At 51.7% G+C, this 23685-nt stretch overlaps 1 protein-coding gene across 3 annotated transcripts in view; it reads left to right on the top strand.

The window, feature by feature from the left end:
• Nucleotides 1–6: 6 nt before the first annotated feature.
• Nucleotides 7–23685, top strand: part of P2RY6 (pyrimidinergic receptor P2Y6) — a 59421-nt gene continuing 35742 nt past the window's right edge. The window contains exon 1 of one of the 3 annotated variants that reach the window (XM_014603505.3): nt 7–150. The gene's annotated coding sequence lies outside the window, so the exon portion shown is untranslated. Of the gene's footprint in view, nt 151–1098; nt 1403–5677; nt 5950–23685 lie in introns of those variants that run through there. The other 2 variants (XM_059722484.1, XM_019489245.2) reach the window with 2 other exon arrangements.

Raw genomic sequence — 23685 nt, 5'->3', positions numbered from 1 at the left:
AGCAGAAGCCCTGCCCCATCCAGCTGTTGGGCAGGTGCACTGGCACTGCCCTCCCCCCCTGCTGCCGCCGGCCGGGGGTCGGGGGAGGAGACCGGCGGGTCCCGCCAGCCCCGCACCGCCCTGCCCAGCGCTCCGGACCTCGCCGCCGCGGTAAGTGGCTCCTGCTCCCGGGACCCGGGGCTGGGAGCCGGGTGGGACCTGGGGCAGCCCAGCCAGGGGGTGCAGCTGCTTGCAGAGGACCAGAAATTTGGGGTGGAGGAAGCGGGGTTTGCCTGGTCCTGCTTCCCCGGAGCAACTCCCCTGGCCAGCGATGCCCACGACCAGCTAGCTGCTCCCTGCACTGGGCACAGCCCAGACCCCGCAGGACAGGTCTCCTCTGCCTGCAGCCGGAGGGGGATGCAGGTGAGCAATGGGCTGTGTGGGTGCTGCTGTGCCCACGCTATGGGGGGGAAGGAAAGAGGAGAGAGAGGAGCCCTGTGAGCCGGAGGGCAGAGCCAGGTAGGTAGCCAAATTGCTCTAAAGTCAGAGAGCGGTAAGTAGCCGTGTGAATCTGACAGCTGGGAGGCAGTAGCCCCGTTAATCTGAAATCAGAGAGAGGTAGATCGAGTCTGAAGTCAGAGAGAGGTAGGCGGCTGTGTCCGTCGGCAGCCGGTCAGAAAGCAGGGTAGATCTGCACCTTTACAGACTAAATAACAAATATAGAGAGAGGTATAAAGAGGGAGCGCTTCCCTGAACCCACTTTCACTGCATTACAAGTCTGAAGTTAAATAGAGAGATTGTTAGTTTGAAGCCAGACAGAAGGCAGGGGGGATTTGCACCTCAAAGACTAACTCAATCAGATATGATAAATCAGAGGGGGGGAAAAAAATCCATTTGAAAGCAACATTGGATTCAACCAGCCTTCACTGATGATCAGGCTTGTGCTAGTCAGTCCCCCCACCTCTCGCTCGCTCTCTCTCTGAGGTTCTTGCCTGTTTTGCTGGTTGATCGGGTGGGGACGAGCAAGAAGACAGCTCTGCGCTTTGTGGTGTGATTAAGCTCTGATCAATAAACCCCTTCTGCAAAGATAAATACACGTCTACCAGCCTCGGCCAGGCTGCGGGTTCCCGGTCTGTTTTGTCCAGCGGGCAGCCTGAAAGGACTGGCCCTCACATAGCACTTCCCAAAGCCCATCTAAAATTCAGACTCCTGGGCAGTTTGTTTCTGGGATCTGAAGGGGAGATGTGGCTGGAAGCGATCTGGTGTGTTGAGACCCCTTTGCAATCGGGTTATTTTCACTCTGCTTTTTGAACGAGTTTTACAGACGGGGTCTTTCCATTCATTGTCGCCTTAGCTGGTCATCAGTGAATTTACGGGTGCGTGGTGGCCCGGTGGAATATGGTCCGGTGGTGAAGACGCTAGGGTGAGTGTTTTATTGCTGCCAGACTGGGATTTTGCTGGGAAAAGAGTTTTACTGCCAGGGACCTGTCAAGAGGGGAAGAGTAAAGTAGTAGCAATGTTGGAAACACTGAGCATGGAAGGAATTATTGAAAAAAAAGGGGCCTAAACATAATGGTCTGGACCTGAGTCGCAGCGTTTTCTCTGTCTCCATTGGGATCCCCACAAGGGGCAGGAATAGTAGCCTCAGGCTGCTGGGAGCGGCTGGGTGCTGAGATCTTTTGAGGATCTGCTTGGTTTCCCTGTTTCCTCCCTCTCCGCATGCTGCATGAGATATACATGGAGTTCCCGACTGGGGGCCTTGCACATACTCACCCCCCGCGACACACGTGATCATGGCATGCCAGGATCACCAGCTTAGCATCCGATGAAGCGAGCACGCACAACACGCATGAAAGCTTATGCATCCCTGATTCGAGTTAGCTTACAAGATGCATCCCTACCCTGCTGTGCTGGGAGAGTGTTTGCCCCTCAAAGCAAAGCCCTAAAAGAGTTGTACCTGGAATGAGAGTGGGGATTGACCTGATGATTGAAGAGCATCCTCTGGCCAGCCAGTGTTTCATGTGAATTGGTGAAAGCAAAGGGAAGCTAAGAGCTGCATTTTTCATTCCTTATTTAGGCAAAAGTCCAAGCATACTTTAAGCTTTGGGTGCTGTTACTGGAGCCAGCTGGAGTTACGCACATTCATGCTCAGCAAGGAATTTGTGCTGTTGATGTTAGCCACCCCCTAGGGAAGCTTGATGGGGGGTTTACAGCAGTTCATGCCATCCAGGTGCTGCCTGGCAATTGCAAAAATCAATCGCTCTGTTTAGACCCATCCGTAGATATATGAACTCTGATCTATTCAGATCGCCTTGTTCTTGTATGTTGCCTTCCATCGGTAGGTCCCCAGCTGCCTTGCTTCCTTCACCCCTTCTCAACTCCCTCGCCAGTCCTTTCACTTGTCGTTGTATTTGTTGTCGTCTCCAACGTCATCGTCACTGTTGCTGTGTTTGGGGCACCTGTTTCCTCTCTTCCATCTCCACCATCTCTTCCCCATCATCTTCTACCATCTTCCTGTAGTACCAATACATCTCACTCAGTCCCATTTTGATGCAGCTCTCGACTGTGAGGTTTGTCTGTCTGTTCACGAGCAGGCTCTTGTTCTTCTCCAGGGCGTTCCCGAAGCAGGAGATGAATTTGTTGAAGTGTGCTGGCAGGGTCCCTTGCTGCTTGGTCCAGCATTCATACAGCACCGCTGCTCTGGTCAGGGTTATGAACCCTGTCACCATCAGGAGTAGGCATACTTTCCCCCACACCTGCCTGGTGTCTGGACAGTGCCAGAGGAGGTGGTCGATGGTTTCCACCTTCCACCAGAAGGTTTGCCGGTTACTGTCAGGGCTTTCTACTCTGCTGATCCTGGGGTCCCGCCTGAGCCACTGTGCTAACAGGTCCATCACACAGAAAAATAGGATCGGGAGGAGTGGGCAGCCCTGCCGGATGCCCGATTCTACCATGATCAGGGCTGTTAAGGTCTCATTTACCCATAACCCTGCTGCTCATGTCAGTGACAAAGGTTGGGGAGGTGGGGGGGATCCCATCTTTTTCAGCATCTCGAATAGGAACCAGCGGGATACCCGGTGGTAGCCTTTCTCCTGGTCGAGGATCAGCATGGCAATGTTCAGCCCTCTCTCCCGTTGGTACTGTAACACGTCGCAGCTGCATCAGAGCTTAGACTGGCACCATGCACGACTGGTTCTCCTGGATCACTGCACCGATAACAGACTTAAAGTGCTCGGCCAAGACTTTGGCCATCAGTTTGTAGTTAAAGATCAGGTCCATTATAGGACACCAGTTTTTCAGGTCTCACCTCTTCCCTCTTCTTGTAAAGAAGGGTTATGAGCTCCCACTCTGTACTCCTGTCCCCAGGTGGCCCTTCTGCAGGTACTCTCTACAGACCCCCAGCAGATCTGGGCCCACCTGGTGCCAGAAAGCAGCATAAAAATCCTTGGGTATGCCGTCTGCTCCAGACGTCTTACCGTTCTTGAAGCTGTGCAGAGTTAAGTTGATCTCTTCCAGCATCCTCTCTTCCACCGGCTTCTGACTCTCATCCTCCCCGAGGACCTGAGTGAACTCCTGCAGGCAATCCTGCATGGCCCTCTTGTCATGTAGTGTCAAGGTTTGATTTAAATCAAATCGATTGAAATCATTGTTTAACTCACGATTTAAATTGCTGGTTAGGAAGCCTCGATTTAATCATTGTTTTCTACAAAAAATACATTCTTGTTGTTTGATATCTTTTATTCATTTAACTTCTTGAAACTTTGCACTTTTAGAGGGAGGTAAGGGCTTGACTGTGTGCACACAGGCTTGCAGAGAGACACAAGGGCTGATGGATGGGTAATCTCAGGTCTGTTCTCTCTCATCTCCATATACTGCTGTTAACAAGGATGGTATCTCTGGAGACAACAAACTCTCCCTATGCCTGAAGGAGGGCGTTTGTGCCCCAAAGCTTGCAAAGAATAATTTTTATTGAGTTGGTTTAATAAAAGATATCACATCTACTCAAAGAACCTTGTCTGCCTATGATCTCTGGAGACAAAAACCTACAGTTTGAGAATTGCAACTAAGCATCATAATGGGATCTTCTAGACTGAGCCCTGAGTCCCATTGGATAGAGTGGGTTTCTTTAATCTTTACTAATCTCTAGAGAAGCCTCTGCAAACCCCATAAAATTGGATCCCTAATATAATGCATGGCTTGTTGCGACCTATTTGTAAAACCTCTAAAAAGGTTACATGAATATATTGTCTCCAAGAGGATATCATTAGAAGTTATAATCCCTCTTCCATGATGATATCTTTGAGCTTTAATATTTTAAATTAAAACTATATTTATATAAGTTTATTGTTTTTAAAACAGCATCTTAACAACAAAATTTAAAAAATCCAATTTAAATACCAAAATCCAATTTAAATAAAAAAACCCTGATTTATTTTATTTATTTTTTTAAATCATTGATTTGCATGTACCCTGTGCAGTGTGGAGCTCCTGGTAGAAGGCTGCTGCTGTCTCCAGCATCCACTTGTTCGACTGGTGCTCCACACCGGCTCCATCACCAGGATGCTCCTTCTTGGTCGTCTTTATCTTGCTAAAATGAGCAGACCACTCCTGCCTAGGGTTGTCCCAGGTAGAAGATGAAACCCCTATGGGGTCCCAGGGAGATTGAAGTGGGGAGGTGCTGCACCTCTCCTGGATTCCCAGGTTTGCTTTTTAGGACTTCCTTGGCTTTCTAGGCTCCCACAGTCCTGCCTCATCCAGGACTTTCTCAGCCTTTCCCACTTCCTCAGTGTCTTTTTAACCCCAAACTCAAGTCCTTTTTCTTTACTAGGCTGTAATGCATTTTCATTGTGACCAGCTGCTCTCTTCTTGAGCCCTCCAGGGCCAGTTCAAAGAGCTTCAGCTGGGGCTTTCCCATGGCTGCCTGCAGCTGATCCCAGGAATCCACCCTACAATTGGGACCTTTGAAGCAGAGCTCCCACTCCAACCCTCCCAGTACATCAGTGAGCCAATGCAAATGTATAAGCTTTCAGGACTCGTGGTAGAAGTGATATCTTTTATTAGACTAAGTAGATTTTTGCAAAAAAAAATTAAGGACTCGTGGTAGAAGTGATATCTTTTATTAGACCAAGTAGATTTTTGCAAAAAAACTTAAGGACTCGTGGTAGAAGTGATACATGAGCATGCATGAGCATGTCTGAGTGTGTGTGTGTGCATGCGTGTGCGCTCACTTTTAAACTTTCTACCATCCTTAACAATTGTTAATTGTTAATATCCTTAACAATTTGGCAGTCATGCAGCTACATAATACTGTAGGGCCCAATCCTGCCAGCATGTCCTGTGTGGGGATGAGGACCGTCATCCCCCTTTATAGAAGGCCAGCTTCTTCAACACTGAAAGCAATGAGTGCTTGCTGTTGACTTGTGCAGGCTGAGGATGGGGTGCTAACATTAACAGGAGTCTCAAGCACTCGGTGTCTCTCCAGGATGAGTCCTGAGATACCCAGACGAGGAAATCCTTGAGGGTCCCGTCCTTTTCCTCCTGGGTTTCTGTGTGGAGGTGATGAGGGATGTATGCAGGAGGAAGTGGGAGGCCCGGCAGCCTCATTCTCCTCTGCCCCTGGATCCGCTGGAAACCTGCCACGCGAAGTCCTTGCCTGCTGTGCGCGGCGGGCGGCAGTCCGGGGCGATGGTCTCTCTGCATCGTGCATTCCTAAGCCCTTGAATTCCCAGCAGAGATTTACGCTGCTCCTTACGGGATGAATTCCTAGATTTCCTGTCCCTAGGCCCTACTGCTGGGGAAGCTGTGATGCCGGGAAGGAAGCTGGGGGTGGGGAGGTGGGAGATGCCTTGAGAAGAGCTTAAGGGGCTGCACTGCCTCGCAGATGCAGAGAGAAGCGTTCAGATCACTTGGCACCCGCATGCCTGGTGTTGCCTTCGATACTTGCCTTCCCAGGACCTCTGCGTTGAAACGGTGAGTAACTTCTGCAGAGGGAATCGGGGACTCAGCATCAATGCTTAATGAATACAGGGGGATGCATGAGGGGCAGGGGGCTCGCTCTTTAAATGCTCATCTTCTGAACACAACTGTCAAGCAACAATAATCTAACTCTTCTGTGGCGCCTTTTATTAGTCGATCTCAAAGCTCATGTAGCAAAGGGATGCACTAGGAAGCAAAGTGACTTGGCAAAGGGCACTCAGCAAATGATTGGCAGGGCCAGCAGTAGGATCTAAGTCTCCTAAGTCCCTGTCTACCAGGCCTGATGCTGTCATGGATCTGGCACAGTCAAGCAAAACCCTCTCTCCCGCAGGAGCCGTTCACATTACGGGAGCTCTGTAAATAGTTGCAGGTTATCGTCCTCTCCTAAGCAAGCTGTTGAGAATGACATGGTCATGTCCAGGTGGGGAGACTTGCAGCCATGACACATGCATGAAACAGTTGAGAGGATAAATTTTACCCCTCAAAGCATTGCAACCTGCTCTGTAGTAAAACCCCCTTTGATTCCAGCGTGCGGCTGCCTGGAGGGTGGGGGCGTTGGAAAGACAATATATCGCTCTTACATTTAATGAATCTATGGGGGGGGAGGCAAAGTCTAGAAAATGTTTAAGTCCAGGAATACATTGTGTGCCGTTTCTGTACATGGTGAAGGAATTCAAGCCAAATGCAGGGAGGTGGCTTTTGTCTGAAATGTCATGCTCACCTGCTGTTTGAACAAACACCTGATTTCCTCCACCTCCATCTTCATTTAAAGGTGAGCAGGAAAGAAAAAATCAGGTTCTTGTTCCTGTTTCTGACTATATAACAAAAGGCTGGAGAGAGGGGGGTTTTTTGTTCAAGGTTATTTGTTTAAGGTACTCCTACTTCTCTGTCTGCTGTGAGATCTGCACCTGAGTGCTGCTGCATAGATGCTTTTCCTAACCCTGTCACTTGGACCACATCCCTCCGCATTACTCGACCAGCTCCCTCTTCTCCGTTACATCAAGCGCGAGCAGTTTGTCCTCGTTCTCAAGGCCCCTCTTGACCCATTCCCCTTTCTGCCGATCGTTTCCCCATTCAGCGTTAAAATGTCGACACTGCCACAATGCCAGTCTCTGCCGCAGACCTCTTAAACGCTTTTATACTTTCTCCCATACTGCCTTGAACTTCTCCTGGTTGGAGAAACTGCAAACCCTGAAAACGGGCAGGCTGCTGGGTGTTGGACCGTGGTCATCATGCTGGTGGATTCGGTCTCGTGGTTCCCTTGTACCATCCATCTGGTGTCTTGCCGTTTAGACCAGGGGTGTCAACCATATGGCCTGCAGCTGAGATCCTGCCCCCCAATTTACCCAGCCTATGGGGCAAACAGGGTTGCAGCCTGCTCCCAAATCCCCAGTTACAGAGCCCTGTTGGGGTGCATTTTGGTGGCAGGGGGTCAAGTGTTGCCCGTGTTAACACCTGTGCTGCCACCGCCGCTTTCCCTGCTGCCATGCTGCTGCTGCTGGGTTTGCATTGGTTCAATCCAGGGCCAGTCCCGGTGAATTTGATCCTCCTGTCTTCATCTCTGAAGTCTTTGGGGCAGAACCCAGAGCACTTGATGGGATTTTGACCCAAGACTAATAATCCTAGGTACCCCAATGGTACAAATAATAAATCAAAAGAGACAGGAGCAAAAACCAACCACTGTGCTTTAAACAGGCTGCCTAAAAATCCTGCCCCTTCTCCCTTCCCTGATACTTGTGTCCTAGTCTTGTTTGTCCCCAATTTTCCAGAAAAATGCAACGGGGGGAACAAGACCATAAAGAAACCAGCAGGATATTGTAATGGCAGACTCGCGCAGGGGAAGTGCTGTTTCCTTCTTTGCGGGGAGGTAATTCCTTCTCCAGCTGCCTTTTATGCATCGTACGTCCCCCCAAGCCTCACAGCCAGTCAGGCCAGCATGGTACAGGCATCCACAGGGATGTCTCTGGCATTGCATCCCGCTGCCTTTGCCACTCTGGTTTGAATGCCCATTCGGGGCAGACTTGGGGACCAGTCCAAGAGTTTCTATCTATAGCAAGACCCTCTAACCACTCTGCCCCACATCTCTCGTGCAACGTGAAGATGACCACAAATTCCACATTTCTTCTTTGCAGCTCGCCCTTCCAGCTGAGCTCTGCTTGGACCCTCCTCTGCTCAAATCCCCTGGCTTTTCCTGGCCTTCAGGACTGGGTGCCAGGCTAGACAGACCTTCGGTGTGAGCCACCTGCGCCTGCTTCTTACATCGGGGCTTGGAGTTTCCAGCCCTTTGTGTGCACAGCTCTCTCCCTGGCTTATTTCCCCTTTCTCCTGAGTGAGCAATTTGTCTCCTGTATCACAGATGTTCAACGAGTCCGACGGGTTTAGCGACATGGGATCCGCAGGGCTGGGCCGTGCCGGAAGCGGGCATGGGGTAGGATTCCTTTCCCCAGGGAAGGCGGCCGTGCCTTTGCCAAGTGATCAAAGTCCCCGGGGCACATCTTGGTAATGAAAATCCATCCTGGCTGGCCTCTCGGCAGGACTGGACACCCGGCTGGTAGCGGCTGGAGTTGAGAGCTGTGCGGTGCCCTCAGGGAGCTGAGTGGGTGAGTCTTGGAGGAGCTCTTCACAAAAAGCACCGCTGCGACAGCTGAGGGGAGAAGATTTATGCATCTCTCTCGCAAGCTTTGCTTTCCACAGACTCAAGTGTCTTGGCGCTGCATTTGCGTTCAGGGGTCGGAAGCACGCGGCTGTCCCGGGTGTCGAGGCAGCTTTCGGTTTTCCTGACACAAGGAGCAGGTGCATGGTTCAGGAGCTGAGCATTCATTATGCGAGATAAAGGGCAGGGATGAGCAGCAGGCAGGGCATTGCTAGAAAGAGGATTGCCTCCCGTTTCTGCAGATTTGGGGAACGCAGGTAGGAAGCATAACCAAAGGAAGCCCAGGTCAGAGCCACTTCTGTTTCCTGGCTCCGCAAGGACCCCTGCCCAGCTGGGTGCCCTGGTTCTTTGAGCAGATGTGATATCTTTTATTAGACCAACTGAGTAGTTGGAAAAAAGTAGTTGGAAAAATGTTCTGCCTTTCTAAAGCATCCGCAGCTGGATTGCGGCCCTGGGCTCAGCCCAAGCAGCCAGGCTGAAGCACAGGGGAGCTGCACAGAGATGGATGAAGCTCAGCCCTGTCTTCCAGGTGCAGGGGCTGCATTCAGCCTTACAAGTTGGAAGGGCAGAGGGTGCAATGGTTAGGGCTGCGGGGAGAGCTCAGCTCAGCTCTGCTCTGACACAGGCCATCGGTAAGGCACACGCAGCTTGTCTGTCCTGTGCCAGTGGTGGGTCACAGGGGCGGCACTGAGCACTGCCCACTCCGGTCTGCTGTGCACTTCCTAAGCTCTAGGTTTACCCAGGAAGCTGCTGTGAACTTGCCTCCAGCACCCACCCTCACCGCTGCCAGAGCCCGAGGGCTTGAGAGCAAATGCTGGGCATGGGTCTGGAGCAGCTTCGCCGCTCACCTCCTGACTCTGGAGCCCGTCAGTGGATGCAGGTGCATGGGGCCAGCTCAGTCCTTGGTCCCTCCCTGGATCCTGCTGCCCACACGGCATAAGCAAGCCCGTGACCTCTCTGTGCCATTGCTTTCTAATGGGGGTCATAACTGTGGGGTGGTCATACATAACAGTAAAGGAAACCACGTAAGAAGCTAAGGATGGCAAGCGATGCTTTTCCCCCTAGGAAAACTTCTTTATGACGATTCGGGTCTTTGTGGTTGTGCCAATTTTTCCCAGAATTTTTTGTGGCTTCGGCAGCTTTGTCATTACACGCTACCCCCTTTTACAGCTCCCAGAAGTTTTGCAAGTCGATCCACTCCCCATCTCCCTTCCAGCCACATGGCAGAGGGGCAGGGCACTGGGGGTGGATTCATCAGCTGATGTTTGCCAGGGACATCGGCAAAAGGGCCTGACAGTATTGTTGCCAAAAAAAAAAGAAACCATCCCCACATCAAACAAACAGCCCTGTTTGTGTATTGCAGAGTTGATCTGTGGTTTTGGAGTCTGAACCTGAGCTGTCAAGTTATAAAAACCAACAAAGGGAAAAGAAAGGAGGAGGGCAAAATAGCAGGAGGCGAACCCAGCCTGAAAACTCACCTAGGCTCAGGGAGGGAAGGGAGATTGGAGGAAGGGGAGGGGGGCAGGGACCCGAGGCTGTGGGGGCAGAAGCAGCATGGAGGTAGGAAGGGGAGGGGGTGACAGGAAGGGGGATGGGGGCCTGGAGGGGACAGGCACAAGAGGGGGGCTAAATTGAGGGGGAGACAGCAGGAGGCAAGCTGCCACCCCCCCTCATTGCCTGCCCCTACTGCTTCTCCCCATCTGCCCCCTTGCTACCCCCATCATCACCTTTGTCTCCCACTGCTTGCAGTAGTCTGGGGGATGAATTTAAGATGATCCTCCAATAATTCATTTGTATACTTGGAAAATGGCAATGCATTTATAAATACATAATTTATAATAAGGTTTGCCTGAAGACGGGTGACTGCACCCGAAAGCTTGCCAAGGACTTTTTTTTCCAACTACTCAGTTGGTCTCATAAAAGATATGACATCCACTTCAAGAACCTTTCCTGCCTATAAGAAATGTATACATGTTCCATGTATGCAATCTAATTATTGGAGGGTCGTCTTAAATTGGGGGTCGTCTTAAATTCAGGGTCATCTTGTATTTGGGTAAATATGGTACATCCCAATTTTAGTGGAAGCCGGGGGTGCAGAGAGCTTAAGTGGCTTGCCCACCGTCACCTGGGAATCTGTAGCACTGCTAAGAACAGACTCCTCTGGTTTCTGGCAGCCTCCAAAACAGAGATCCTGTTCACATCAAATCACGTGAAATTGGTGTGTGCATTATACACGGGGGACGTGTCTGCATCCCAGCAAAGTCCTGGGTTCCTGTTTTCGACCGGGGCCTGGTGTTACTCCACTGTAGAATCGAGACGCTGTAATGCTATGGGCATGACCCGCATTCTTGCCCAGTTGAATCATGTTGGTGCAGCATAGCACAAAAATGTGAATTGCTAAGGGCAGATAATCCTTTGCCAGAATGGGCAGGAGTCTTCTAGGCAACCAGGGGTGATAGCAAGTATTACCATGGATGCTGCTGTGTGAGAGCTTAGCTGCATCAAGGAAACCAAGAGTGTTGCTAACCTACAGATTCGTCCAGTTGCGGGTAGGTGACTTCCACTAAAAGAGACTTCGCTGTGATGGAGAACTCCAAAAGATGCTTTCCTCAGCCCACTAACATCACCTCTCGGTGCAGCCCTTCTAGGGCAAAATCCTAAGATTGCTTTCAACTTTTCAGATTAATAATTGGCCCCATAATGGGTCCATTTGGGGTCAGGTCTGCACTGCAAAGTTTTGCTGTCATGGTCATGTTGGGTAGGGTTATGAAACAAAAATAGCTGTGCTAGGAAAGGAAAGGAAAGCAAAGGAAAGGAAAGGAAAGGAAAGCCATATAGATGTAGCTTATGCTGGTGGGGGAGTTCTTTTTCTGATATACTTAATGTTGTTCAGAAATAGGGTTTATATTATAACAGCAGGGGAACAACTGCCATTGATTGTCCATTAGCTGGTTTTGCTGCAATCTCTATAGCAGGAAAGTCTCTGTGCTTTAAGTGATGCTGATGGAAACTTTGGGCTGGAGGAAGGTTGCTAGCAGAGTTCCTCTAGAGTCGATCTTGGGAACAGTCTTATGTACAGTCTTCATTGCTCACCTTGGCACAAGAAGTAGGAGCGGTCCAAGAAATTTGCTCGTGTTACAGAGCTGGGAGGCATTGTTAATACAGAGGAGGATCAGAATATCATACAGGAAGAGCTGGATGACTCTGAGGATTGGAGTAATAGAGCTGGGATACAATTTAATTGGACAAAGTACAGGTCCTGCACTTGGGCATTAGTAAAAAGATGGGGTCTTCTCAGTTGGAACCAACAGAGGATGAGAAGGACCTGGGCCTATTAGTCCAGGATGGGTCAGCCACCAAGATGACGTGGCTGGAAGTTTGATCCTAGACTGTATCGGAGCAAGGCATTTCTAGTGCAGACGGGGAAATACTAATGCCATTGTATGATGCAGTCGTGAAAGCTCATCTGGAATAGGGTGTGCAGTTCTAGTCACCCATGAATTCAGATGGAAGAGGTGCAGAGACTTTCAGGGGAAGGGAGAGCCTGGCATATAGGAGGGAACTAAAAGGGCTGGCCGTATGTAGCCTGGTAGAGTAAAGCCTGATTGCTCTCCAGAAATACAAGAAGAAAAGCTATTGGAGCTAATGGACAGCGCTGGCACAGAAAGGAACAGGTACAAAATGGCCTTAAATAAGTTTAGGCTGGAAATGAGGAGGTTTCTACCCAACTTGGCAGGGAAGCTCTGAAACAGCCTTCCAGTGGTTGTGCACAAACTCTTACCGAATTCAAGGTGGAGTATAATGAATCTGTGAACAGGGTTCACGTGTGATCACAGAGGGCTGGCCCTCGTGACCCAGGGGCTCCCTTCCAGCCCGTGTTCCTTATAGCGAGGATCCTTGCAGCCGCTGTACCGTGGTAGTTCATCCTGATGGGTTGGAAACACACCCAAAGTCAGAACGCAGCTGCGAGGAAGGACACGGTTCGTGGTGGATCAACCATGCTGCCTAAATCTGGACATGTCTCAAGGGAGGGTCGCTGACAAAGCCGGGGTGGAAGGGAGACAAGGGTGCAGAGCATGTGGCTCCCTTATAGCACGGGCAGGTGTGATCTGTCTTTGCTCCCTAGGAGCTCCTCAGCCAGCCCTTGAAATGCAGAAACACAAAGAGTCCTTGCCGCAGACACACGCCTAACCCATCAGCCCTTCTCCAGGCCCTTGGGCTCAGGTCCAGTACCGCAGCCCTTCCTGGTAGCAAACCTATTTGGTTCCAGGTTCCCTCCTACTTGCAAACTGCCTCTTCACCCAGTTTGCCCCTCTCTGCTCTTTCCTTTGGGGTTTTAAGTTATTAGAGGGATACTCCCCCATTACCGTTGCATTGGACATCAGGAGAAACTTAGAGCTGGGAGGCAGTGGGATAGGTGGCTGGGAAAGCTGTGAACTCTCCAGCGCTGGGAGAGTTCAAGGAGAGGTTGGACAGACACTGGTTGGGGATGATCTAGGCGTAGCGATGCCTATGTTGTACTATGAGGATTTCCCAGGCTTCTGGACTTGGCCAGTTGCTCCTGCCCCTCCTTTCTGCTCCATGTGTCAGGGGGCTTTTAAGTCTCCCCCAGAGGCGCTGGGTGGAGACTGGGCTGTGCCAATGCTGCTGCAGGGACCAACGCTGGAGATACCTGCCTAGAGGGTCTTGCATCTCTGCTCAGGGTCAGATTGACACCGTATTTGGGGTCAGGAAGGAAATTTTCCCCATGGTCAGATTGGTATGTCCAGGGCTGAGGGAGCTGGGGAGGGGGGGAGGTTGTCATGTCCCCAACTATAAGACAAGGCTTCTACCTGGGATCTCTTGAGCGTATATTAAGAAGTTTTTATAGAAGCAGGACCTAAATATCCACAGCTGGGCTCCTTTAATAGGGCTGCCTGCTCCCTCTTAAAGGGCCAGACCTCCCTGTTGCAGTTTTAGAGTAGACATACATAGAGTCATTTCTTTAAGGTTTGATGCTGAGATATCCCAAATGGCACTTGAGAGTCAAGAAGCAGATACCACAGCTCCTGAGATCTGCTCTTGGCTCTGACACTGCCTTGCTGTGCAATCTTGGGCACATCACCTCTCCCACCCAGCTGCATCATGGAGACACCTAGGCTGAACTCCTGCATGGCGAGGGTTCCCACTGCTGTCGATTAGCTGCTGAGCACAGCCAGCGTGGCTGCAGCTGAAGCCACGCTAGAGTTATAATTTTCACCTCGGGCTGCAGAGACCAGAGCCTCAGAGCCAAGTGCAAAGTGTTACTATTAAATATTAATTCCTACAGCACTTCAGAATAATGCTCCCGGGAGTCCGGAAAATTACATGTTTTATTTCTGCTTTATTTTGTAAGTAAATCTGCGTGCTGTTTTTAATTGAGAACTAAACATAATGACCACAAGGCTTTTATTAGCCCCTCAATGAACCAGGGATAGGAACACAAGGTTGGGATGGGCTGCCTAGCCCCGAATTCGCTGTATGGTAAGGTAGTTGGGACAGAGATCACCTCTTTCTATTCGGTGTTTGTGCAGCGCCTAGCACCATGGGGTCCTGGTTGGTGACTTGGGCTCCTAGGCACAGCCACAGTCCAGATAATAAGCAGTCATGCCAATATATATGCTGCAGAAGGGCAGGCTCATCATCCAGTAGCCATAAAAATGATTTGGAGAAGTGAAGCTTCTTGGCACCAGCTTGTAGCCCCTGTCCCTTCCTACTCACAACCCGGGACTCGGGAGTCTCAAGACCAAAGGAAAACCACACGCTCTGCTGTGGCCATGTCTGTCTGCTGTCATTGCTGTTCTGCAGAATCGAAGATTTCATGGGGCAATGCATGAGTGGAAGTGGGACGTGGTCATGTGCATCGGGTGTGATCCCCCTCCCTCCCATACCCTGCACCAGCCCTAGCCGGAGTGCAAAGGAGAGGGGAGTGCAGCCTATTGTGTTTGGGGTTTCTTTGCCTTCCTGTGCCCTGCATTGCCTCTGTCCATCTCAGTAGACCCGTGAACTCTTGACTTGTCCTGTCAGGAAATAATCTGCAAGGCGAGGAGAGGATGTTTCCTCCATCCCCGCTCTCCTGAAGGGCCCGCAGGGAATGGCCCCATGGCTTCCAGGCAGGATCCTTTCCCTCTTCCCTTCCAGGCAGGGGAAGAGTCCCTCTCGCTCCTCCCCATCCTGTTGACAGCCCCATGGAGCTCATGCTTCTCCTTTCACTTGCGCCTGGTTCATTAATTGCCCTTTAGGGCAGGGGCTGAAGGAGAGGGGCAAGCGGGCCAGGTGGGCAAGATGCTATCACCACATGGGATGGGATGGCTCAAAGCAAGAAGGGGCGGGCAACAAAGGGTTAAATCTCCCTCTCTGCAAAAGTTGGCCTGTCTCCCCCAGCCATAGAGCCAGTCCAGTAAAAGGTATCACCCACAAGGATTCCTGCCTTTTGCCTGGTCCATCACAGCAACAAGATCACCTCGACCTTCTCTCTCCGTCGCCTTTGTACATCTACAGGTGTCAGGTCTGTGTTGGGCACCTGGGGGCTGTATCTGCGGTCGACAGCAATAGGGCTGGTCCCACGGGGATGCTGGGTTACCAGTGGCCACCTGTATGGTGATTAGAGCCGGGTGGTGTCTGCGGCAGAGCGGCAGCCCCTTGAAGGGGATGGGTACCAGTCTGGACCCACCTCCCATTGTGGGTGATGGTGCAGAGCTGGGGTAAGGCCCTCAGCAGGGTCTGCCAGCCTCCCTTGCAGGCATCTGCTGTCTCTGCAGTGTGTTGGACAGTCAGAAGCAAGCAGCTTCTGCAAATAATGTGAAGTGCATGTCAAGTGACCTGATGAAACCTTGGCGTAAGCCCCTGCGGTCACCTCTCCTCCTCCATACAGAGTCCCACCCCTGCAGAGCCTTCCTGGCTCCCCGCTGACAGTCGCTGTCCCTGCCTACCCCCGAAGTGACCTCGGTGGGGAGTAGGGCTGGTCCTGGAGCTGGTGGGGTGCGGATAGAGGCAGGGGGGTTGGAGGTGAGGGATGCTCCTCACCCGAGCAGCAGCTCTCTGTGCTGGTAGGGACTCATGCCTGCTTTGCTTCTGACAATAATTGAAGGCACAGGAGAGGCATGCTTAGTAGCTGGCTGGTATTAGGTTTGTTTGCACGGGTACACAACACGGTGAAGTCAGTGGGTATTTCATGCATGTTGCTCAGGGGAGAGCGAGACAGTAGCATTGGCCAGGGGGTCATCGTTCTCTGCCTCGTTCCCTGTTAGTTTTGGCAGGGTGTTATCAGGTTTCATAGTGCATCCCCCTAGCTCAGGTTCACGCAGACTTCAGTCCAGCCCGTTGGAGGGAGAGATTTTTGGCCAACTTTCTGTTCTTCTTCTGAAGCAGGAGGTATTCAGAGGGTGGGAAGGGACCTCAGGAGGTCACATCTAGTCCAACCCCCTGCTCCAAGCAGGACCAGCCCCACTACATCATCCCAGCCAAGGTTTGTCTACCCAGGTCTTAAAAACCTCCAAGGATGGAGAGTCCACCACCTCTCTGGGTAACCCCCAGCCCTGGTAAAATCTGTGGGCAAGGAAGGAGCCCCCCAGGGGGCACTTGCCTGCCTGTACACAAATGCCAGGAGCTTGGGGAATAAGCAGGAGGAGCTCATCCTCCTGCTCAGTGCACACAATTACGATGTCATAGGGATAACGGAGACCTGGTGGGACTCCACCCATGACTGGACCACGGGGATAGATGGCTATACCCTGTACAGGAGGGATCGTGTAGAGAAAAGGGGCGGGGGTGTAGCTCTCTATGTTAAGGAAAGCTACGCGTCCCTGCAAGCCGATATTGGCGACCAGGGTGGACGGCTGGAGACCCTCTGGGTTAAAATCCGTGGGGAACACGGCACAGGGGACACAATGGTGGGAGTCTATTACAGACCTCCCACCCAAAGTCCTGAGCTTGACCAGGAGTTTGCCCAGGAACTGGCTGAGGCAGCTTGCTCCAGGACCATGGTTGTCATGGGTGACTTCAATTACCCAGACATCTCGTGGGAGGATCGCTCAGCAAAATCTGAGCGGTCGCAGAGCTTCCTCTCGTGCGTGGATGACCTCTACCTGACTCAAGAAGTCTATGGGCCAACGAGAGGCAAAGCGCTGCTCGACCTGGTGCTGGCTACTGGGGAGGACCTAGTCGGCGACCTAGTGATCGATGGGAAGCTGGGTGACAGCGACCACGAGCTGATCACCTTCACCATCCGCCGAAAAGCTGGCAAGTCAGTCAGCAACACGCAAGTCCTTGACTTCAGGAAAGCCGACTTTGACAAGCTCAGGAGGCTTGTCAGTGAGGCCCTAAGGGACTGTGACCGCAGGGAGAGGGGAGTTCAAGAAGAGTGGTTGCTCCCCAAGGGAGCGATCCTCAATGCACAAACTAAGTCTATTCCATCTCGCAGGAAAGGCAGCAAGAGGGCACAGCAGCCCCCCTGGCTCTCCAGGGACCTAGCAGACCTGCTGAGGCTAAAAAGAAAGGCCTACAAAGGATGGAGGATGGGAGTCACCTCCAAGGAGGATTATTCTGCACTGGTCCGGTCCTGTAGGGAGCTGACCAGGAAAGCCAAGGCTGCAACTGAACTCCAGCTAGCTTTGAGCATCAAGGACAATAAAAAGTCCTTTTTCAGATATGTGGGGAGCCGGAGGAAAAGCAGGGGCAACGTTGGACCCCTGCTGAACCAGATGGGGCAACTGACAACTGACGCCCAGGAAAAAGCCAACCTATTAAATAGGTACTTTGCGTCGGTCTTTCATCAGCCCCATGGGACGCCTGTGCCTGCTACAGGGCCGGGAAGTCCGGGTGAGGGTGATCCCCCTGCCCTCCATTAATGCTGACTTCGTGAAGGAACATCTTGAGAAGCTGGATACCTTCAAGTCAGCCGGCCCTGACAATCTTCACCCCAGGGTACTCAAGGAGCTGGCGAGCATCATAGCCCAGCCTCTAGCGCGGATCTTTGAAAACTCTTGGCGCTCTGGTGTAGTGCCCAAAGACTGGAAGAAGGCCAACGTGGTGCCTATCTTCAAGAAAGGGAGGAAAGTGGATCCGGCTAACTATAGGCCCATCAGCCTGACTTCTATCCCGGGGAAGATCTTAGAAAAGTTTATTAAGGAGGCCATCCTTAATGGACTGGCCGACGCCAACATCTTAAGGGATAGCCAGCACGGGTTTGTTGCGGGTAGGTCTTGCTTGACCAATCTCATTTCCTTCTACGACCAGGTGACCTATCACCTGGACAAGGGAGATGAGATTGATGTCATATATCTTGACTTCAAAAAAGCCTTCGATCTGGTGTCCCATGATCGTCTCTTGGAGAAACTGGCCAATTGTCGCCTTGGGTCCCCCACGATCCACTGGCTGGAAAATTGGCTCCGGGGTCGGACCCAGAGGGTAGTAATTGATGGAAGTCACTCATCGTGGTGTCCTGTGACCAGTGGGGTCCCCCAGGGCTCTGTCCTTGGACCCATACTGTTCAACATCTTCATTAACGATGTGGACACTGGACTCAGAAGCGGACTGGCCAAGTTCGCCAATGACACCAAACTTTGGGGCAAAGCATCCACACCAGAAGACAGGCGGATGATCCAGGCTGACCTGGACAGGCTCAGCAAGTGGGCGGATGAAAATCTGATGGTGTTCAATGCCGATAAATGCAAGGTTCTCCACCTTGGGAAGAAAAACCCGCAGCATCCTTATAGGCTCGGCAGTGCTATGTTGGCTAGCACTACGGAAGAAAGAGACTTGGGGGTCATCATTGACCACAAGATGAACATGAGCCTGCAATGCGATGCTGCGGCTAGTAAAGCGACCAAAACGCTGGCTTGCATCCACAGATGCTTCTCAAGCAAATCCCGGGACGTAATTCTCCCCCTGTACTCAGCCTTAGTGAGGCCGCAGCTGGAGTACTGCGTCCAGTTTTGGGCTCCACAATTCAAAAAGGATGTGGAGAAGCTTGAGAGAGTCCAGAGAAGAGTCACGCGCATGATCAGAGGTCAGGGAAGCAGACCCTACGATGACAGGCTGAGAGCCCTGGGGCTCTTTAGCCTGGAAAAGCGCAGGCTCAGGGGTGATCTGATGGCCACCTACAAGTTTATCAGGGGTGACCACCAGTATCTGGGGGAACGTTTGTTCACCAGAGCGCCCCAAGGGATGACGAGGACAAATGGTCACAAACTACTACAAGACCGTTTCAGGCTGGACATAAGGAAGAATTTCTTTACTGTCCAAGCCCCCAAGGTCTGGAACAGCCTGCCGCCGGAGGTTGTTCAAGCGCCTTCATTGAACACCTTCAAGAGCAAACTGGATGCTTATCTTGCTGGGATCCTATGACCCCAGCTGACGTCCTGCCCTTTGGGCGGGGGGCTGGACTCAATGATCTTCCGAGGTCCCTTCCAGCCCTAATGTCTATGAAATCTATGAAATCTAAACCTGTTCCAGTGCTTCACCACCCTCCTTGTGAGAGAGTTTTTTTTAATATCTAACCTCATTGTCCCTTGCTGCAACATGAGCCCATTGCTCCTTGTCCTGTCATCTGCCACCGCTGAGAACAGCCCAGCTCCATCCTCTTTGCAGCCCTTCTGCAGGGAGTTGAAGGCTGCTATCCAATCCCCTCTCGGTCTTCTCTTCTGCAGGCTCAATAAGCCCAGTTTCCCTCAGCCTCTCCTCACAAGTGATGTTCCCTAACCCTCAAACCATTTTTGCTGCCCTCTACTTGGCATTCTCCAATTTTTCACATCCTTTCTGCAGGGGGGTGCTACTCTGCGAGTGGTTTCACCGGCCTCCATTCAGCAGAAGAATAAGCTCCACATTAATGCTATGTTGATCCAAGGCCTTAGACTGCAGGTTTATTTGTGTACCCTGATGTCTGCTTCCGGTGTGGTACCAGAGTCAGATCTTTGCTGACATCCTATCTAGGGATGCAAAAGCCCACAGTAGAGAGGCGCAGTGTGTTGTTCAGGACATGAACCCAGTGGGAGAAAGGTGGGCCACTCGCCACCGGGATTTGAGAACAGTCTTCAAATGCCTGGAAGCTGATTACAGAGAGGATGGAGATGGGTTTTTCTCTGTGGCCCCTGTAAGGTCCCTTCCAGCCCTACTTTCTTATGATCCTTTATGTGAACAGCTCTTGAGGTCCAAAGGGGCCATTGAGATAACATGGTTTGACCCCCCCTCCCCCCCCCCCCCATAATGCAGCCCACAGAGTCCCACCCCGTACCCCTGCATCAAGCCCGCCAACCTATTAGAGATCTGCTCTGCACCTTGAGTCTTAAAGGGACGGATAGTTTCCAGCCCCTGTTCACAATCCATTCAGATGTTTCAGCTGCGATATGATTAAAAAATCAGCATTGTGTTCCCAGCTGGGACCGCGCTTCTTAGCAGCCTGCCTGGGAGATGAATTTGGGGAATAGCTGAGCTACTTCAAACTCCTTTCTGCACACAGAAAGCAGAAAGAAAAGCCATGCCCCCCCTCTTCCCCGTAACGAGAGTGTAACCATGCAGTTGCAATGGCTTTGATGTGACTACAAAAGGCCGATCTTCTTTGAATACCCCAGCTGGAGGTTGTGTTAACAATTTTTGCTGACATAAATATTTGCTGTGTAAATGGACTAACTCCAGGAGAAGAGACACCGGCAAAGAAAATGCTCCCTCCTGTTTGTTGCCAAGCCTGGAGTAATTTCAGGGCTTGGAGAGATGCCTCTAGGGAGAGTGCAAAGCTCTCACAGCCGAGGAGAGGTGGGAGATGGGAGTTTAGGGGGGGGGATTCAGACCCGATTCCAGTCCTCTTCTGTACCTTAGACTTCCTATGTGACTTAAGGCAGGTCTCTTAGGGCAAGATGCAGGAAGGGATTTACATGGGATTGAAGTGCCTAAATCCATTAGGAATTAAATGCTATTGGAGCCACTTGCTTTTAAAACAGCAAGGACAGTAGCCATGTTTTAAATAACGGGCTGGAGGTGAGAGACTGGGGTTCAAGTCCTTCCTCAGCCTTGGGGGGGCTCCAACCTACATCTCCAGCCTCCCATGAGGATGCCCTCAGCACCAGCCTGCCCCATCCCATTGAAGCTGGGCACCTGTGCAGAAAAGTGAGTCTAGAGGCAGCGGGGTGGGCTCTATACAATCAGAGAAAATGGGAGTTGGAAGGGACCTCAGGAGGTCACATCTAGTCCAACTCCCTGCTCCAAGCAGGACCAGCCCCGACTACATCATCCCAGCCAAGGTTTGTCTACCCAGGTCTTAAAAACCTCCAAGGATGGAGAGTCCACCACCTCTCTGGGTAACCTGTTCCAGTGTTTTACTACCCTCCTAGTGAGAGAGTTTTTTCTAATGTCCAACCTCAACTTCCCTTGCTGCAACATGAGCCCATTGCTCCTTGTCCTGTCGTCTGCCCCCACTGAGACCAGTCCAGCTCCATCCTCTTTGCAACCCCCTGCAGGGAGTTGAAGGCGGCTATTCAATCCCCCCTCCGTCTTGTCTTCTCCAAACTTTTTAGAAGCCCAGTTCCCTCAGCCTCTTTTCGTAAGTCATGTGCCCCAGCCCCTTGAGCATTTTCACTTCTCTCTGCTTGACTCTTTCCAATTTGTCCACATCCTGTCTGTGTCCAAAAATGGACACAGGACTCCAGATGTGGCCTCACCAGTGCCAAATAGAGGGCAATAATCACTTCCCTTGACTTGCTGGCAATGTTCCTACCAATGCAGCCCAGGATGCCGTTAGCCTTCTTGGCAACAAGACACACTGCTGGCTCCTATTCAGCTTCTTATCCACTGTCACCCCCAGGTCCTTTTCTGCAGAGCTGCTGCCCAGCCAGTCAGTCGAAGTAATCCTAGCACTTACATGGATCCAGGAAACACTTGGAGCTTGCGGCTAACTCTGAAGCACGGGTTGGGTCCCAGCTCTGTGCAGCTGGATACAGGGGTTCTGCATCTAGTCCCACCACTGACTTTGTTGGGTGACCTTGGGCAAGTCACCTAACCTCCAGGTGTCTGTTTTCTTTGCTGCCTTCTCTCTCATCTCTCGGCCTCCAGGCTGGGCCCTCTTTGACACCCGTCTTACTGTGTGTCTGTAGGATCCAGCCCGTGTGGAGAGCTGTGCGTTCCCAAGCCCAGGGGAATTACCCCAGGATGTATATCTTACACTGGGCCCTATCACACCAGGGCACAGGGAGGTCTGTCAGTGCCCCTAGCTTTCTGATATGCCTGTAGGGCGTATCTCTTTCTTTTACAGACAAGGACACCGGGACATGGAAAGCAGGTTGCTAGTTTTTTTCCCCAAAGATGCTGAGCACTGAGGCTCCTTCTGACTTCCAGGGCAGATGTGGCTGTCTCGGACCTCCGAAATAAGGACCACTGGTGCTTTACCCAAGGCCATGTGGCAAGTCTGAAGCACGGCCTAGACTAGTCATGGATCTCTCCTTGCCAGTGCCCTGGACACAGCCACAAGTGAGTGTATTCTGTCTTGGGATCAAAGAAGTCCTTCAATGCTGAGTACTTAGGGTGAGGAGTGACATGAAATCAGGCACTGATCTACATAGGTAGAGTTGTGCTATTCTGCCTGGTGCCATCGCTGTGAGCCAGACACCTGCGAGACACATCAGTCCTGCAGCGCTGCCAGCTCTTGAGCTGTAGGACAAGTCTCCGGATTGCTTTAGCCCTTAAATCTCCCGGCGCTGGAGTCAGGGGATGATGGGGGCTGGAAATCAGCATGATGCAGGAAAACTCAGATCAAAAGAAGCCTCCGCATTTCAGTTCACAGATCTGCCGAGGCCCACGAGGACTCTGTGTGATTTGCAGGGCTGGTAAGTCATGGGGTTTCCCCCCCCACCCTTGCAAAACTGCGAATTACTTGGAAATGCATGTATAACTCAGGGATAAATTTAGGTCCAAAAGCAGGAAACTGGCCATTTTGTACTAGATGTGTAGTAAAAGTGAAACCGACCCTGTTTCCTCTAACACCAGAGCAGGGCCGGTAGGCGTGCAGCTGCTGTGCCCAGAGAAGAGTCCTCCCGGAGTCCAGTGCTCCTCTCTCCCTCTTCCCCCTTGTCCCCAGAGCGGTGTGCGTGCCCAGTACATTTTAGAAACATGGAAAACATCAGCCCAGTTTGATCTGAGGTCCCTCTAACCCAGCTTGATGGCTGGGTCTCTCTGTTCAGTGTTTCTCTTGGCATCCTGGTTCTTAACCTTCACCCTGTTCCTCTTTTGCCATCTGTTGTGCACCCAGCGGCCTCCCTTGAGCTGTTGAAGGGAGCTTATAGTTGCTGGTGGGCTCCGTCCTAGATATGGGGGGCCTGGGCTCCCTCCCACCTAGTTCCCATCCTGGTCTCCAACACGCTTCACTGTGACCACCATGCCTCAGAGCAGTCAGATCTGAAGTGTGAGGCTTCATGACCCATCCACAGTTCATCATTGTTTGTCTTGATCGTTCGGGATATTCTGGATAGGCGCATCCACGGCCGACCCCTTTAGGACTTTCCAGAATGCCCCAAAAGTAGCTTCAAATACAGAATCATAGAAACGAGGGTGGAAGAGACCTCAGGAGGTCACATCTAGTCCAACCCCCTGCTCCAAGCAGGACCAGCCCCAACTACATCATCCCAGCCAAGGCTTTGTCTAGCCAGGTTTGCACTTGTCCTGCAGGACTTTGCAGTAGTCCTTGTTGAACCTCTTGAGATTCCTCCAATTTGTCCAGGCCACTCTGAATCCTAGCCCTACCCTCCAACGTATCGACTCCTTGGATGGATGGCTTCTTCCTGGAGAGGAAAACGTGGCTCCCTATGAGCTCGCCTTCCCCCCAGTGGTCTGTCCTCTCCACCTGCCTCTTCTGTTACCACCATAGTTGCCCTCTCCTGTAACCCACATCTGGGCTGCTCTCTGCTGCTTTGGGACCCTCTCCCTCACCAACAACCCTCTTAGCTGGAGGCAGGAGGTCAACAACAGCACAGAATCACAGAAAGAATCACAGAAGTCGGGTGGGAAGGGACCTTGCAGATCTTCAGGTCCGACCCCCTGCCTGGGCAAGAGGAAAACTGAGCTCAAATGACCCC

Source organism: Alligator mississippiensis, chromosome 1 (genome assembly GCF_030867095.1).
Source record: "Alligator mississippiensis isolate rAllMis1 chromosome 1, rAllMis1, whole genome shotgun sequence".
Classification (NCBI taxonomy): Eukaryota; Metazoa; Chordata; order Crocodylia; family Alligatoridae; genus Alligator; species Alligator mississippiensis.
Note: the sequence above shows the minus strand (reverse complement) of the source record. Positions and strands in the feature narration are given on the sequence as shown.